General features: G+C 38.9%; 1 protein-coding gene across 1 annotated transcript in view; it reads left to right on the top strand.

The window, feature by feature from the left end:
* Positions 1-15,274, top strand: part of LOC107777550 (L-gulonolactone oxidase 3-like) — a 32,172-nt gene that overhangs the window by 15,413 nt on the left and 1,485 nt on the right. The gene's annotated exons all lie outside the window — the stretch shown is intronic.

The following is a 15,274-nucleotide window of genomic DNA, read 5'->3' as shown; positions in this document are numbered from 1 at the left end:
ATTTTGTTGAAGGCCTTTTGGCAGTCATCGGTCCATTTGGTAGCGGCATCCTTCTTTAACATCTTAAAGATTGGCTCACAGATAACTGTAGACTATGCTATGAATCGGCTGATGAAGTTAAGCCTTCTCAAGAAACTCATCACATCCTTCTTGTTCTTTGGCGGTGGTAGTTCCTAAATGGTTTGACTTTCGATGGATCCAGTTCTATTCCTCGGCGGCTCACAATAAACCCAAACAATTTCCTAGCAGAAACCCCAAATGCGCACTTTGCGGGGTTTAGTTTCAGGTTGTATCTCCGTAGTCTATTAAAGAACGTCCTCAGATCTTCTATGTGGTCAGTGACATTCTTGGATTTGATAATAACATCATCCACATATACCTCTATCTCCTTGTGTATCATACCATGGAAGATGGTAGTCATGGCCCTCATGTAAGTGGCCCCTGCATTCTTCAGGCCAAATGGCATCATCTTGTAACAGTACACTCCCCGCGGCGTAATGAAAGCCGTTTTCTCAGCATCTTCCTCATCCATCCAGATCTGATGATAACCAACGAAGCAATCTACAAATGACTGTAGCTCATGCTTGGCACAATTGTCAATTAGGATATGTATATTTGGCAAAGGGAAGTCGTCTTTCGGACTGGTCCAGTTGAGATCCCGGTAGTTGACACTGACTCTGACCTTCCCATCCTTCTTTGGCACTAGCACAATGTTGGCTAACCATGTCAGATATTCTACTACCCTGAGAACCTTAGCGTTGATTTGCTTGGTGACTTCTTCCTTGATTTTCAAACTCATATCAGGCTTGAACTTTCTGAGCTTTTGCTTTACCAGTGGACACATTGGATCAGTTGGCAGTTTGTGAGCCAGAATAGACGTACTTATACCAGTCATGTCATCATACGACCAGGCGAATATGTCCTCATACTCCTTTAGAAATTTTGTGTATTCTTTCTTCTCTAATGGTGATAGGTGAATGTTGATTCGCGTTTCCTTGACGTTTTCTGCATCTCCCAAGTTGACAATTTTGGTCTCGTCTAGGTTGGACTTAGGTCTGTTCTCAAAGTTCTCAACTTCTCTGACAATCTCGTCAGGTATGTCATCTTCCTCTGAATCCATGTCCGTTTTTTGCGTTGTCTCATTGCATGTCACAGTCATTGGTTCATCAAGACAAGTAATAGTAATGCTGTATTGGTAAAGCAAGAAGAGAAAAACATAGCAATAAATATTAATTCATAAGAAAAATCAAAAAATGCTTTTGATAAATTGAATAACTATTTTGAACACTGAAGATCTTATTGCGGGAATTGAAAAATGCGAAAAGAAAGTCATTTAGTAAATAAAACAGTGAATAATACTTGTTTTAGCCTTGCTACCCCGAGGCTCGTCGGGCTTTGGTTGTCCTGATGGTCCAATTCTTGAGATGTGCCCCTCTGCTCACAGCCTGTATGGAAGGGCCTTCATCCCCTTCCTCCTCAAAATAACGCAATAGTCCATATCATTGTCCTCTAGAAACAAGTTTTTCACTACTACAAGTGCTTCTTCTTCATCTGACCCATAAATAATGTCGGCCTGTTGGAAGGTCTGCTCCAGATGCGGTATTGGCTGCTCTAGTGGGTAGTAAGGACTGTGCCATGGTTGCGACTAGCTATTGAATTCTTCCCAGGTGTATTCATATCCCAAACCAAAGGTAGTGCCATGTTTCTTGAGTTTCATAGGTTTAGAGATTCCTTGGAGGTTCTGCCAAGCCCTTTGCCAGGTTCATACCCACTCCAACTCAGTATACTCTCGATTTTGCTATCCCACCATTTGTCTTTGTTGATAGCATTGACCTGCTCAATGTGGTGGTAAGTTTCTCCACCTAGATTCCTTCTTCCCTCGATTGTCGGAATGGTCTGGCGACTGTATATAGGGTTGCTATCATCGCCGTGAATGATCACTTCCTGGTGATTCCATTCGAACTTTACTGCCTGATGCAGCGTTGAAGCTACGGCCCCAATATCATGAATCCATGGCCATCCCAGCAGCAAGTTGTAAGACGATGGTACATCTATTACCTAGAAATCGACCTCGAACCAGGTTGGTCCCATCTGCAGGCATATACTAATCTCACCAATAGTGGACCTCTAAGAACCATCGAAGGCTTTCATATTGATTACTCCATCTTTTATCTCATGAAGCCCTTTACCCAACTTCTTGAGTGTTACCAGCGGACAAATATTAAGACTGGAACCTTCATCGATTAGGATTCTGGTGATGAAATAATCTTTGCATTGCACGGTGATGTGAAGTACATTGTTGTGCCCCAGCCCTTCAGGTGGCAGCTCGTCCTCATAAAAGGTGATCTTATGGCTTTCCAGCACTTGTCCTACCATATTAGCCATTTCTCTGCTAGTGATATTACTCGGTACGTATTCTTTATTTAGCACATTTAACAAAGCATTCTTGTGCGTCTCAGAATTTTGCAGCAAAGAGAGAATGGATATTTGTGTTGGCGTCTTGTTCAACTAGTCGATGACCGAATATTCCTTGGCTTGTATTTTCCTCCAAAGGTCGTCTGGACCTCTCTTAATGAGGGGCATCCGGTTGGAGGCCTGCTTGCTCGATTCAGCCAGATATTCAGGGGTATAGACTCTACCAGTTCTTGTCATACCCTATGATGCGACAGTTTCTTCAATCCTGACCTTGCCCTTCCTTCTCGCCTCGGCTGTATGTCCCAGAGTACAGCATTTGTATAGAATGGTGGCATGGTTGACATCACCACTGGGATCGGCGTGGCTATCCTCACTCCAAATGGAATATGTGCCTTGGGTGGCAAGACTGTAACCTCAAATGGTGCGGGTGCATTTGCTGGAGACACGAATTCAACCTCAATTGGTGCTGGTGTCTTTGCGGATAGCGCTGCTTCAAACTCAAGAGGTATAGACATATTCACCTCAGCGTCCTCAGACGGTTGGATCTGGACTATGATTGTATTGAGAGTAATTGTCGGTTTCTTTGGGTCATCACCTTCTACGATCAAACCGATTGATCCTTCGGGATCCCAGTCATCTTCTACTTCAATTATGTGGATACCTCCACCCTTATGGTCTGACAGAGGGTTGTTGCAGATTTTTGGAGCGGGTTCTTTTGCAACAATGATCTTGTTATCAATCAAAGACTATATCTTGTCTTTCAAGGAGCGACATTCATCGATGGTGTGCCCTTTCATGTCGGAGTGGTATGAACAGAACTTTTTTGGGTTAACCCACTAAGAAGGATTCTCAAAGGTTGCAGCAGGGATGGGGGTGACATAACCAGCAGCTTTGAGCTTCTCATACAGCTCGTCGATGGGTTCAGCGATTGCTGTATATTGTATTAGAGGTCTGCAATCAAAATTAGGTTGGGGTCTAGGGAAATTTTGGCGTGCAGGGGGTGATTGATAGTGGGATGGTTGAGCATTATAAGTTTGGTAGACATAAGCGGGTTGGGAGTATCTGGGTGAAGTAGGTTGATATGTAGGAGGTGGAGATGATTGATAAGTTGGTGGCGGAACTTGGTTTGAGGGTTCTTGGTAATTTGGGATTGGCTGGTATGTGAGTGGAGGTGTTGGGTAAGCTTGGTATTTAAGGGGAGACTTGGTCCTTTGTGCAACCATCACGGCCCCTACGTCCCTTTTCTTAGACATACCACCGGACTGTAAAGCCTTATTCGTAGCTTGCAAGGCCTCGAAATTTGTAACCATACCACTTTTAATACCTTCTTCAATTTTTTCACCCAATTTGATAATGTCGGAGAACTTGTAGTTCTCAATCATCATTAGCCGTTCATAGTACTGCGGGTTCTGGGCCCGGACAAAGAACTTGTTCATTTGCTCCTCTTCTAAGGCGGGTCTGACCTTAGCAGCTTCGGACCTCCAGCGAGTAGCATACTCGCAAAACATCTTCGTGGGCTTCTTCTTCAAATTCTGGATATAGAATTGGTGCATTCTCTGTATTAAACCTGAATTTGTCCATAAAGTCAGATGCCATGCCCACCTAGTTTGACCACTTCTTGGGATCTTGGCTGATGTACCAAGATAATGCATCTCCCTTCAAACTTCTCATGAATAGCTTCATGCGGATCATTTCATCGTTCCCTACTCCAACTAGCTTGTCGTAATATGTCCTCAGATGAACCCTTGGATCACCCATACCATCAAACATTTCGAACTTAGGAGGTTTGTACCCCTCAGGCAGTTCAACATCAGGCTGTATGCAAAGGTCCTCATAGTTCAGCCCCTCGATTCCTTTGCTTCCCTCAACCCCCTGAATCTGGCTGGTCAGTTTCTTAAGTTCCTCAGCCAAGTTCCTGATAAACAGATCCTTTTTATCAGACTTAGGTGTGCATGAGATAGGTTGGGTGGGGTGTGGCATGGTCTCCACGTAGACACGATTGTTATGGTGGCCTGGTGTATGGGTGTGGAAATGGTCATTTGTGGAGTTCTGAGGTTCTAGGATGAGTAGTGGAGTGTTGTTTGGGGTATGGAAGGTGTTACATTGGTTCTTTGGTGGAGCAACGTGATGGTGAGGCACGGGATGATTCTGCTGTTTTGGGACATTTTGAGGAGGTGTAGGTTTTTGAGCGTTGGGGAAGTTGACATCTGAGGTGTTGAGGGAAAATGACAGGTTTTCCAGATTTCGAACCTGATCGAGCTCTTCCTGAAATTTCAACAGTTTCTGTTGAAGTTGTGACATATTCTCGTTAGGAACCATAATACCCTAGCCATCAATGGCCTCTACCCGTTCAGCTGTGTTCTTATTCCGGATGTTGTTTAAATCTTCCATTTTATTATTGCCTTTGTTCTTGCCTTTAGAGGGACTAAGAGGAGGAATGGATGGAGGGCCCTTGGATCTTTTGAAATAAGATGATGATGCCAGAGTGCACGAACTAACCTTTGGGGAGGCGAATAATAAAAACAAAAATAAAACAAAAGGTAATCAAGTCAGTGAGGATAATAAAAAGTATTACAATATTTAAACACATACTGTGGGAATGTAAAGCGTGTCCTAATTTGGGAACCTCTTTGTGCCCGATGTAGGCCTAGTGACAAATAAACTTGTAGAAATTTTAATGCTAAATGCCTCATTTTATTGATAAAGATAGGTGAATCCCAAAACGACACTAAATAAGCAAGAAATAAAAGTCATTAATGGCCATTGGCCTTATTACATTCATAAAGCAAAAAAGTAAATTCCTATCCATTTGGTCCCAGAAGGTCCTTCCTCAGGTTGAATGTTCTCGTTGATCAAATCCTCCAGTTCTTGAAGTCCCAGCAACAGGTATGCTCTGGCTAGATGTCCACCTTCGGTCCTTTCAAACTTTTTACAGTCTTCAACCCTTTTGAGAAATTTTCCTTCTAGTTCTACTATGCCTCGCTCCAAGTATCATAGACTTTTGTTGGCACTGATAGCCATGTTTTTCCATTCCTCAGTTAGCTTCTTGTTGGACTCTTGTATCTCGCAGTGTTCGCTCTCACATTCACGGATCCTTTTGCGCAGCTAGTTGTACTTGACTTGCGCCTCAGCCTTTTCATCTATAATTCTGTGACCTCAAACGAACTCTGGCTGGCCCAGACAATCCCAATTTTCTTCCAACCAGCCAAAATAGAAAGGGGTATAACCAGCATGATATCTGTCTGGCTTGATGTTGTCTTTCTCCATTACGATCTTACAGTGCCACATATCCTGCGCTTGGCACTTATGGGGACTATCATCATTTTGGGAGTCAGCTCGAAGATGGCTCATCTTGTCGACCCTGGATATGACTTGCTTCCTACCTGCTCGCCTCATAACTCGAAGAGGGACATAAGGGTATGTTCCTCTTAGACCATTCAGTATCAGGAAAGGTGCATCTCTGGATCGGGCGATGAACTCCTCTGTCGGAAACCACTTGAACATCCATTGAACCTGTTCTTCAGTCAGATTATCAAAGAGCTCAACCCATTCTTTGGCATTCTCAGGCTGAGCGAACATGTCATGAATGTAATTCATTCACTTTGGATGGTGGAAAGCGATGTGATTATCCCAGGCCCTTCGTTGAATTTCTTGTCGGTATTTGCCCTTTTGGAGATGTTCCATGAGCCAAAGCTGAAGTAGTAGATTGCAGCCTTCGAAGTGTCTCGCTCCTCGTTGACACTTCTCTAAGGCTCAGTATATGTCTGCAATGATCATGGGTACAATGCTGAATGTCAGCCCACCAATTCCCTCCATTAGGGTTTTGGTTACTATAGTCAGCCTAGTATGAATTCTCCCTTTCTTCATTGAAAACACGATTAGACCCAGGAAGTAAAACATGAAGAAGAATACCCTATGATGGATATATCCCAAGGACATGATGGCAAACTCGTCATGGTAGGTACGGTATGATTTGCTATGACCGTACCTTTCATACAGATAGTCAAAAGGGATGTACGATTCCTTTAGGCATACCAATTCTTCATTCTTCTTCAAACCCATCATTTTTAGGAAACCCTTGCATGTGCGGTTCTCAGGCATTAGCAAACCCGGAGTTTCCCACACTAGACCGGCCAGTCCTCCTATCTCCTTTAGCAAATGTGCTATTTTGATGTCCCCAAAGCAGAACACGGCCCTTTCATAATCCCAAAATAAGGTAGTAGCTTCTATTATTATGCTGTTAGGATGAATCTCCAAGAGGGATGGTAGATTACCTAGATATTTTCTGACGAGGGTTTTGTCACTAGAGTGTAAATCTTCCCACCAACTTAGCAATCTTGGGTGGATATTGGTAACCATGCTAAATCTGGGGACTTCGTGCCTCATATTTATGCAAGGCAAACAAGGTTAGGCCCTTACCCCTACCAGACTCAACTATTTAACATCAACAATTTAGTATGAAGCATTTAGTTCTCCAAATAAATGCACAGAATGTGATGATGTTTGTTTGGGTTTAGGGAAACCCAGTGGACTTTTGGACAAGGCTATCTTAAAGGATCATTATGTAGACAACATAACTGATCCAAATTTATGGGGTAATGATATAGGAAGGGCACAATAGACTGCACCGCTGATCGACTAGTTTTACCGCAAATAAGTCTTTCCGAATTTATGGGGTAATGATATAGGAAGGGCACAATCACTCATCAAGCATTGCTAAAGTATTTGTTTGGCACGAGTGGAGTATGATGTTGAGCATTAATATGTAATAATTAAAAGCATTTTGACATGTATTTGCACGTTAAGAAAGCGATAAATACAACAGTTTTATAATTTAAAATGGTTATAAAGGAAAGAAACAAGAAAAATATGTCAGTTTCGCTTTTGAAGAAGAAATTAAACGCTTAAAGGAATCAAACAAATAATTGCACATAAGCGGGTACAAATTCACAAAATGGTATGAAATGGTAAAAGCCTGAATATCCCCAGCAGAGTCGCCATGCTGTTGCACCCCCTTTTTTCTCATGAAAATCGGGTTTATGACATTTTGGTTAGGACAACTCTTTCCTTTTGGTAAAGGGGGTTTGCATTTTTGAAGAGTTACCACCTAACGATTTTAAGGTGCGTTAGGGCACCTATAGTGTTCATTTATAACTACGTTTGGTAACCAGAGACAGGGTAAAGGCTTGAAATTATCCTAAGGGGAAGGTGTTAGGCACCGCTCAGGATCCACTAGTGTGGTTCCCGACCAAACAGTTTTTGTGAATTTGTGCAATTAGCAAATAAACAAGTATGACTCAAATAGTAGGGGATTTAAGCTTAAATACACAAGTGTTTGAAAAAACAGTTAATGAAAAGCAAGATTTTGAAAAGAATTACAATCTAAGCATATTTGGTAATGTAAAGGGGTGTCCAATGTTTGTTTATAATATAGATCACATCAATGCAATACCCGATATGACACTCCTCAAAGAGGGGCTACACGTGGTATTAATACATCGGTCATCATATCCATATCTACTCTTTCCCACCCCGTTAAGGTAATTAAAGTGAGGGTTGGTCTCAAACCCTATTGCATGTTGTTACCCATCCCTTCCTATCAGTCCCGGAGGAATTTAGGACTCATATCCTATAAGAAGGGGGTTCTAGGCAGACCCTCAAGTTTAAAGGCAAAATACTAAGGCGACATATAATAAACAAGTAGGACTTCAATTAAGAGGAGCATGAAAGACCAGTGAAAGACTAATATATGCCTCCACACACAGTACACATAAACAGCATGACTTATAGACAATTAAGGTCAAAATTCAGATCTTAAGCATGGTATCTAAGTGATAACAGTAGAGTCAAATTTATAACATGACTCAGGGAAGAAGTCCTAATAAAAATTGCCTACTAATTTTAACATGCTGACAGTCAAACAATAATCACAAAGACGGTTTTGGTTTTATTTAAGCTATATTACCTAAGTCTTACCTAGGTGTAAAAATAATATGTAGCAGTTACCAGAATTATAAAACAGTTATTTTACCTAAAGCATGTTGTTCTAAATGTTGCAAAGACATGCAGGATTATGACTAGTTTCACTTAAACAGGATAATCAAACGTGAGATTGTTTTATGCCCTTTTTCATGCATCAATGGTTTAACTAGGTGTGACTAAGCGACTGTGAACAAGATCCTAAAATATGGTATTTAACGTGCACATATGAAAAAAATACAAAATGATTGCAAAATTCCTAAAGTATGATTTCTAAATTCCCAAAGAGTTACAACACGACTTCAAGACGTGCAGAAGCAACAGTTTTATGTTGATGTTGTTATTTAGCCTAAAGCAGGATTTCTAAGTGGTAAAGTGATGCCAAATGAGATGCTGAAACATTAAACCTAAGAAAATGGTATATAATGTATGACATGCTTTGAATGGGTTGATCTTACACATGGATTCTAATGCACATATAGGAAATGTAAACCTAAGATATGGTTTCTACCCATTGATGTTGATAGCATAACTAACTACCCTCCCTTTTCACTAGCCAGCCCCAATCTTGTTCACTACAGATTATTACAGACCAATACTGAAAAGAATTAGCATAAGTAGAAAATAAAAACAAAAAGTAAAAAGTTACACTATAGAGAGCCTGAAGACAGGCCCAGATCCTCAAAACCTGATTAGGACTTCCTCTTTGAGTTATGTAATAAATAACCTCAAGTGCCAAGATTGTTTCATAGCTTTTCCTCATATCTGGGTGTGTCATAGCTTCCTAAGGGCCTCAAGGGATCCCGGGCAGTGCCCACAACCAGATTTCATAGCCAAGACAGAGTAAGTGCAGTGTGGAAAGGCCAACTTTCATGTGTCCAAGTTCAGAGGGAGCTCAAGGATTCCAAGTCAATGCTCACACAAAAGGGGCAGAACTTAGTGGTCTAAGAGTAGAGTGAGAGCTCTTGTCATAGTATTGAAAAGATTTAAGTAAGAAAATAGTTTTGACAATGATTAATTTGAAATAAGTTTTGGAAAACAATAGAAGAGTTTGACTTAGTGAAAACCAGTTTGAAGAAGAAAAGAAACAGGTCAATCAGCAACTCAAAACCAAATCAACATACATAGTTCAAACACAAACAGGGAAATGAGGAATTGGGGACAAATATGGAGCATGTGAGGGCAAACATGTAGCATGCAGGAACATATACAAGCGCACAATCAGAATCTCCTACAGGTTCAGAGTATCAGGGGGGACAGTAGGGTATTGGATTAGATTAACATCAAACAACTAAGACCATGTACCAATCATGGGGGTTCATATAAGAAACATGTACTAAGTATACAGAAACATGCTGGTCATTTAGAAGAAAGCATAACTTAACATGTAGAGGGAATTCAGGATCCTAATTACATGTTGAACAACAAAGATATTAAATAAAAGCATATCAGAAATACAAAGAATTTTAACAGTAATAGAAACATGTTGATTTGAGGACTAAAATATGAATTAGAACATACCAGTGAAGTGAAGAAAGCAAACACAAAGCAGAAATAGGAGAGGTGCAGTAGCTAGCCTTGGCTTGCAGCCGGCTAGCTTATGATAATAACAAGTAGCACAGAAGAGACAATAGAGAGTTTTAGTTGTGTGAGAGAGAGTTGAACTGATTTTTTTGTTCGTGTTTATGCTAAAGAGAGAGTAGAGTATTTATAGTTTTGTAAAATAGAAAAATAAGGCAAGATTCATAATTCAACAATAATTATGGAACTATGTACTAATTAGTATAAGTACTTCCCCTTAATTAAGGAGTTAGATAACAAAATAAGGAAAGAAATCAGTGTACGACCAATAAGGACATACTTCAAACAGAGCAGGTATAGGGTAAACGATTGTGGCTAAATTCATAAGGTTCTAATTAAGGAAACAACATAAGAATCAATTAACAGCATAGTCAATCATGTACTAAGGCAAGAGAGCGATTTATAGGTCGGAAATCAACAGAGATATCAATAACAGGAAATCAGTAAAAGGTATAACTCACAGGAGATCAGGGATTTAATTAAAAGATAATACTGATTAGAAGAAATCACCAAAAACTACGTTAATCAAACAAAGTAGAGATAATATAGGCGGGAGAAGCAAAATCAGAAACCCTTACGAACACGAGGAGGTAGAAAATCATAGAACCTAGCAAATATGCATGAGAAACAGGTACACATACAAATTAGATAAGCAAAGACAGCTTCAGAAACACAGATTAAAACAAAAATAAATAGGTTTTTCAACATGATGAATCAGATAAAAGGGAAAACTTAAATAAGCTACTTAAACATGGTAGAAATCATAGAATAGTACTGAAAATCAGAAGAAAAAGCATTTTGAAAAGGGGTTAAGAAACCCTAGTCTTGAAGACGAAGGGTTACTTTAGAAAAAATCGGAAAAACCTTCGAGGAAAACAACAAAAGCTCATAATATACACAGATCTAAGACAAATCTAAAATAAATCGAAAAATCTAAAGATTTAGGGTTTCAGAGAACCTAGAGAAGATGAGAAAACCTTAAAATGTTACCGGTTTTAGCCGGAAAAGTCATATATCTTACTTAAACAGCCATGGTTGGTCGGGAACTGGCATGAGAATCCATTGGAGGTGAGTGAACAGCCTCTGGTTCACTTGAAGGCCTTAAAATGATGACACATGTTCAAGAGGGAGCCGTAAGGCTGGTAGGTGGCGAGACCACCATGGATTCCGGTAGGGAGACGACCAGAGAAGGGAGGAAATGGGCCCAGTAAGTAGAGCGTTTTAGAGAGAGGGATGAGAGAGTTGAGAGATTTAATGGAGGACAGTAAATGAGAGAATGAGGGTTTGGGGGGTAGACTATTAGGTTAATTATGGTAAGAGTGAATCTGGACCGTTGATCAAAAATGATTAACGGCCAGGATTCAACAAGATTGGGTCGGGTTAAGTAGGGGTTTGGGCCTGGGTTATATTGGGTTGTTTTAACTAGGGTTTTGGGGCTGGTTTAACTTAGGTTATAATTGAAATAAAAATGCTAATTGTTAAATACCCATCAAAATTAGATAAATAATTATTAAAAATAGCTAATAATTAGATAAAATGAAATTAAAGCTAAATAGGTAAAATTAAGATAATTAACTAATATTAAAAATATAAAAATGATTGATTATTGAATTAAAATAGCATAAAGTTTACAATTAGGCTATAATTGCAAAATTATTGTAATTATAGCCAAACAATGCCAAATTGGCTAATTGGTGAAATAATTAAATCCTAATAGGATAAAAATGATATATTAAGCTAAGAAATACTTTTGAAATCACTTGTAATGTAATTTATGAATAATTATCGGATATAAAGTACTGAAAAAATTAGAAAATAAATTGATAATAATATGGAAAATTATGGAAAAATACCAATTATTATAAATAGTTATTTTGAAGGTATATATGCAAATTTAAAAAATAGTTTGAGGAAAAATTGGGTATCAACAGTTATTCCATGTAGATTTCTTCCTCCAACTCTCCATTTAAGAAGGCTGTCTTAACATCCATTTGATGAATTTCAAAACCATAAATTGCAGTTAACGCTACTAACGTTCGTATGGACGTAATTCTTGTAATTGGAGAGTATGTATCAAAATAGTCAAGACCTTCTCGTTATCTATACCCTTTGACCACAAGTCTTGCCTTATATTTGTCAATAGTGTCGTCATCTTTCATTTTCTTCTTAAAGATCCATTTAGAACCCAACGGTTTATTTCCAGGATGAAGATCAACCAATTTCCATGTATAGTTGCTCAGTATGGATTCTATTTCACTATTGACTGCCTCTTTCCAAAACAATGATTCCAAAGAAGACATAGCTTCTTTAAATGTTTGAGGCTCATTTTTCAATAAGAAAGTCACAAAATCCGGTCCAAATGAAGTAGACGTTTTTTGACGTTTACTACGTCTTGGATCCTCTTGGTTAAGTTTACTTTCTTTTGTTTCTTCCCGAGGTCGTTTAGATCCTTCACCAATTGACTCACATTCCTTTTTATACGGATATATATTTTTAAAGAACTAAGCATTATCTGATTCAATAACCGTATTATTATGAATGTCGGGATTTTCTGATTTATGAACTAAAAATCGATATGCTTTACTATTAGTCGCATATCCTATGAAAACACAATCAACGATTTTCGGTCCTATTTTTACCCTTTTGGGTTTAGGAACTTGCACTTTTGCCAAACACCCCCACACTTTAAAATAATTCAAGTTGGGCTTCCTTCCTTTCCATTTTTCATATGGAATGGACTGTGTTTTGCTATGGGGTACTCGATTTAGTATTCGGCTAGCCGTAAGAACGGCTTTCCCCCACAAGTTCTGTGGCAAATCAGAACTTATCAATAATCCGTTCATCATCTCCTTTAGTGAACGATTCTTTCTTTCCGCAATCCCATTTGATTGGGGCATGTAAGGGGCCGTTGTTTGATGAATAATTCTATATTCTAAACTGTTCAAAAGGAGATTCATATTCACCACCCCTATTATTTCTTATCATTTTGATTTTCTTGTTAAGTTGCGTTTCAACTTCATTTTTGTATTGCTTGAATGCGTCTATTGCTTCATCTTTACTATTAAGTAAGTAAACATAGTAATATCGAGTACTATCATCAATAAAAGTTATGAAATACTTCTTTCCACCGTGAGATGGTATTGACTTCATGTCACAAATATCTATGTGAATTAAGTCTAAAGGATTTGAATTCCTTTAAACTGACTTATAAGGATGTTTAACATACTTAGATTCCACACATACTTGACATTTTGATTTGTCACATTCAAATTAGGCAATATTTCCAAATTAATCATTTTTTGCAAGGTTTTATAATTAACATGACCCAAATGTATATGCCATAATTCATTTGACTCAAGTAAGTAAGACGGACCTGAAATTTTATTATTATTTTCAACAACCATTACATTCAGCTTGAAAAGGCCCTCAGTGAGGTAACCTTTTCATACAAACATCTCGTTCTTACTTATTACAACCTTATCGGATACAAATTCACATTTAAAATCATTCTTAACAAGAAGTCCAGTAGAGACTAAATTCTTCCTAATCTTTGGAACATGAAGGACGTTGTTCAAAGTCACTACTTTGCCGGAAGTCATTTTGAGAAATATCTTCCCACATCCTTCAATCTTGGCCTTTGCAGCATTTCCCATAGAAATCGTCTCATCGGGTCCAACAGGAGCATAAGTAGAAAAAGTTTCTCTAACAGCACAAACATGGCGAGTGGCTCCAGAATCAATCCACCACTCTTTAGGATTGCCCACCAAGTTTCACTCGGAAAGCATGGCACACAAGTCATCAACATCATCATGCTTTTCAACCATGTTTGCTTGACCCTTCTTCTTGTCTTTCTTCAGAGCATGACACTCCGAAGATTTATGTCCGGCTTTTCCACAGTTATAGCAATTTCCACTGAACCGCTTCTTGCTTGGGTTGTATTTCGGTCTAGAAGCCTTCTTCCTCTTTTTGTTCTCTTCAACAGTATTTGCTCCTATTATTGTTGAGTTTCTGCGGCCTCTTTTTTCAGCAGTTTTGTTGTCCTCTTCGATTCTCAACCGAACAATAAGATCTTCAAGGGACATCTCCTTGCGTTTGTGTTTCAAGTAGTTTTTGAAGTCCTTCCACAAATGAGACAACTTCTCAATCATCGTTGCTACTTAGAATGCTTCATTGATGACAATACCGTCAATAAAATTTCTGTTTGTAAAAATACTAAGATTACTACTTTCAACATCAGTATTAATTTGATTTATACCTTCAGCAAGGAGATCGTGAATAATCACTTGCAATTCCTAGATTTGGGTAATAATAGACTTGCTATCTACCATTTTGTAGTCCAAAAACTTTGCACCAACGAACTTCTTCAACTCGGCATCTTTGATTTTGCATTCTTTTCAAGCGCAATCCACAGTTCTTTTGATGTTTCCACGCCACTGTAGATGTTATACAAAGCATCCTCCAGCCCGCTTAGAATATAATTCTTGCACAAAAAATCTGAATGCTTCCACGCCTCAATCACGAGAAAGCGTTCAGTTTCTGGAGTTTCATCGGACAATACAGGAACATCTTCTTTGATGAACTTCTGGAGACTTAGAGTAGTCAAGTAGAAGAACATCTTTTGCTGTCAGCGCTTGAAATCAATCCCGAAAAAGTTTTTGGGTTTCTCCGTCGGTGCCAATGCTGCCGGTGTTGTTCGACTCGCTGAGGTATTGGCAGTCACCATTGGAACAGCTTGGTTCACATTATCATTAGTCATTTCTGTAAAAGAATGACACAAACGTTAAAATCACGTAGATTTTGATCTCCAATAGAGTACAAAACCACAAAGGTTTTACTCTCTAGAAATAGTAAGTACAAATACAGAAAATATATTAAATTCCTTAAGCTTGTTAGTAATCTGTATTTGTAAAATAATTCTGGAAAATATAAATGAACATAAACAGAAATGTAAACGAAATAATAAAAACCAATTCGATCCCACTGAATTTAAGTGTTTCCTTAAGGAATTTAATCCCCTCCTAGTACCCAGGGTTATGAATTATTTCCTCCCAGGATAGAACGAATTACACACTGGTGTAGTGGTACTTCAAACCTCAGTGTTTCAGCGAACACAAAGTTCGGTAGCAAATCATACTTACTGTTGCTTTCTTTGAAGTTAAAATATGCAGAAGAAAGGAGAAGAACACAGAAAACTCGTATGGAAATTCTGAGCAGAATAGCCTTGTATTTATAGCCAAAGTTGGGTTGAATTCTGAAGAGGTGCAACTCTTTAGAATGGCTGTTTATGCAAAACAGCCAC

This window comes from Nicotiana tabacum, chromosome 1 (assembly GCF_000715075.1).
Source record: "Nicotiana tabacum cultivar K326 chromosome 1, ASM71507v2, whole genome shotgun sequence".
NCBI lineage: Eukaryota > Viridiplantae > Streptophyta > Magnoliopsida > Solanales > Solanaceae > Nicotiana > Nicotiana tabacum.
Note: the sequence above shows the minus strand (reverse complement) of the source record. Positions and strands in the feature narration are given on the sequence as shown.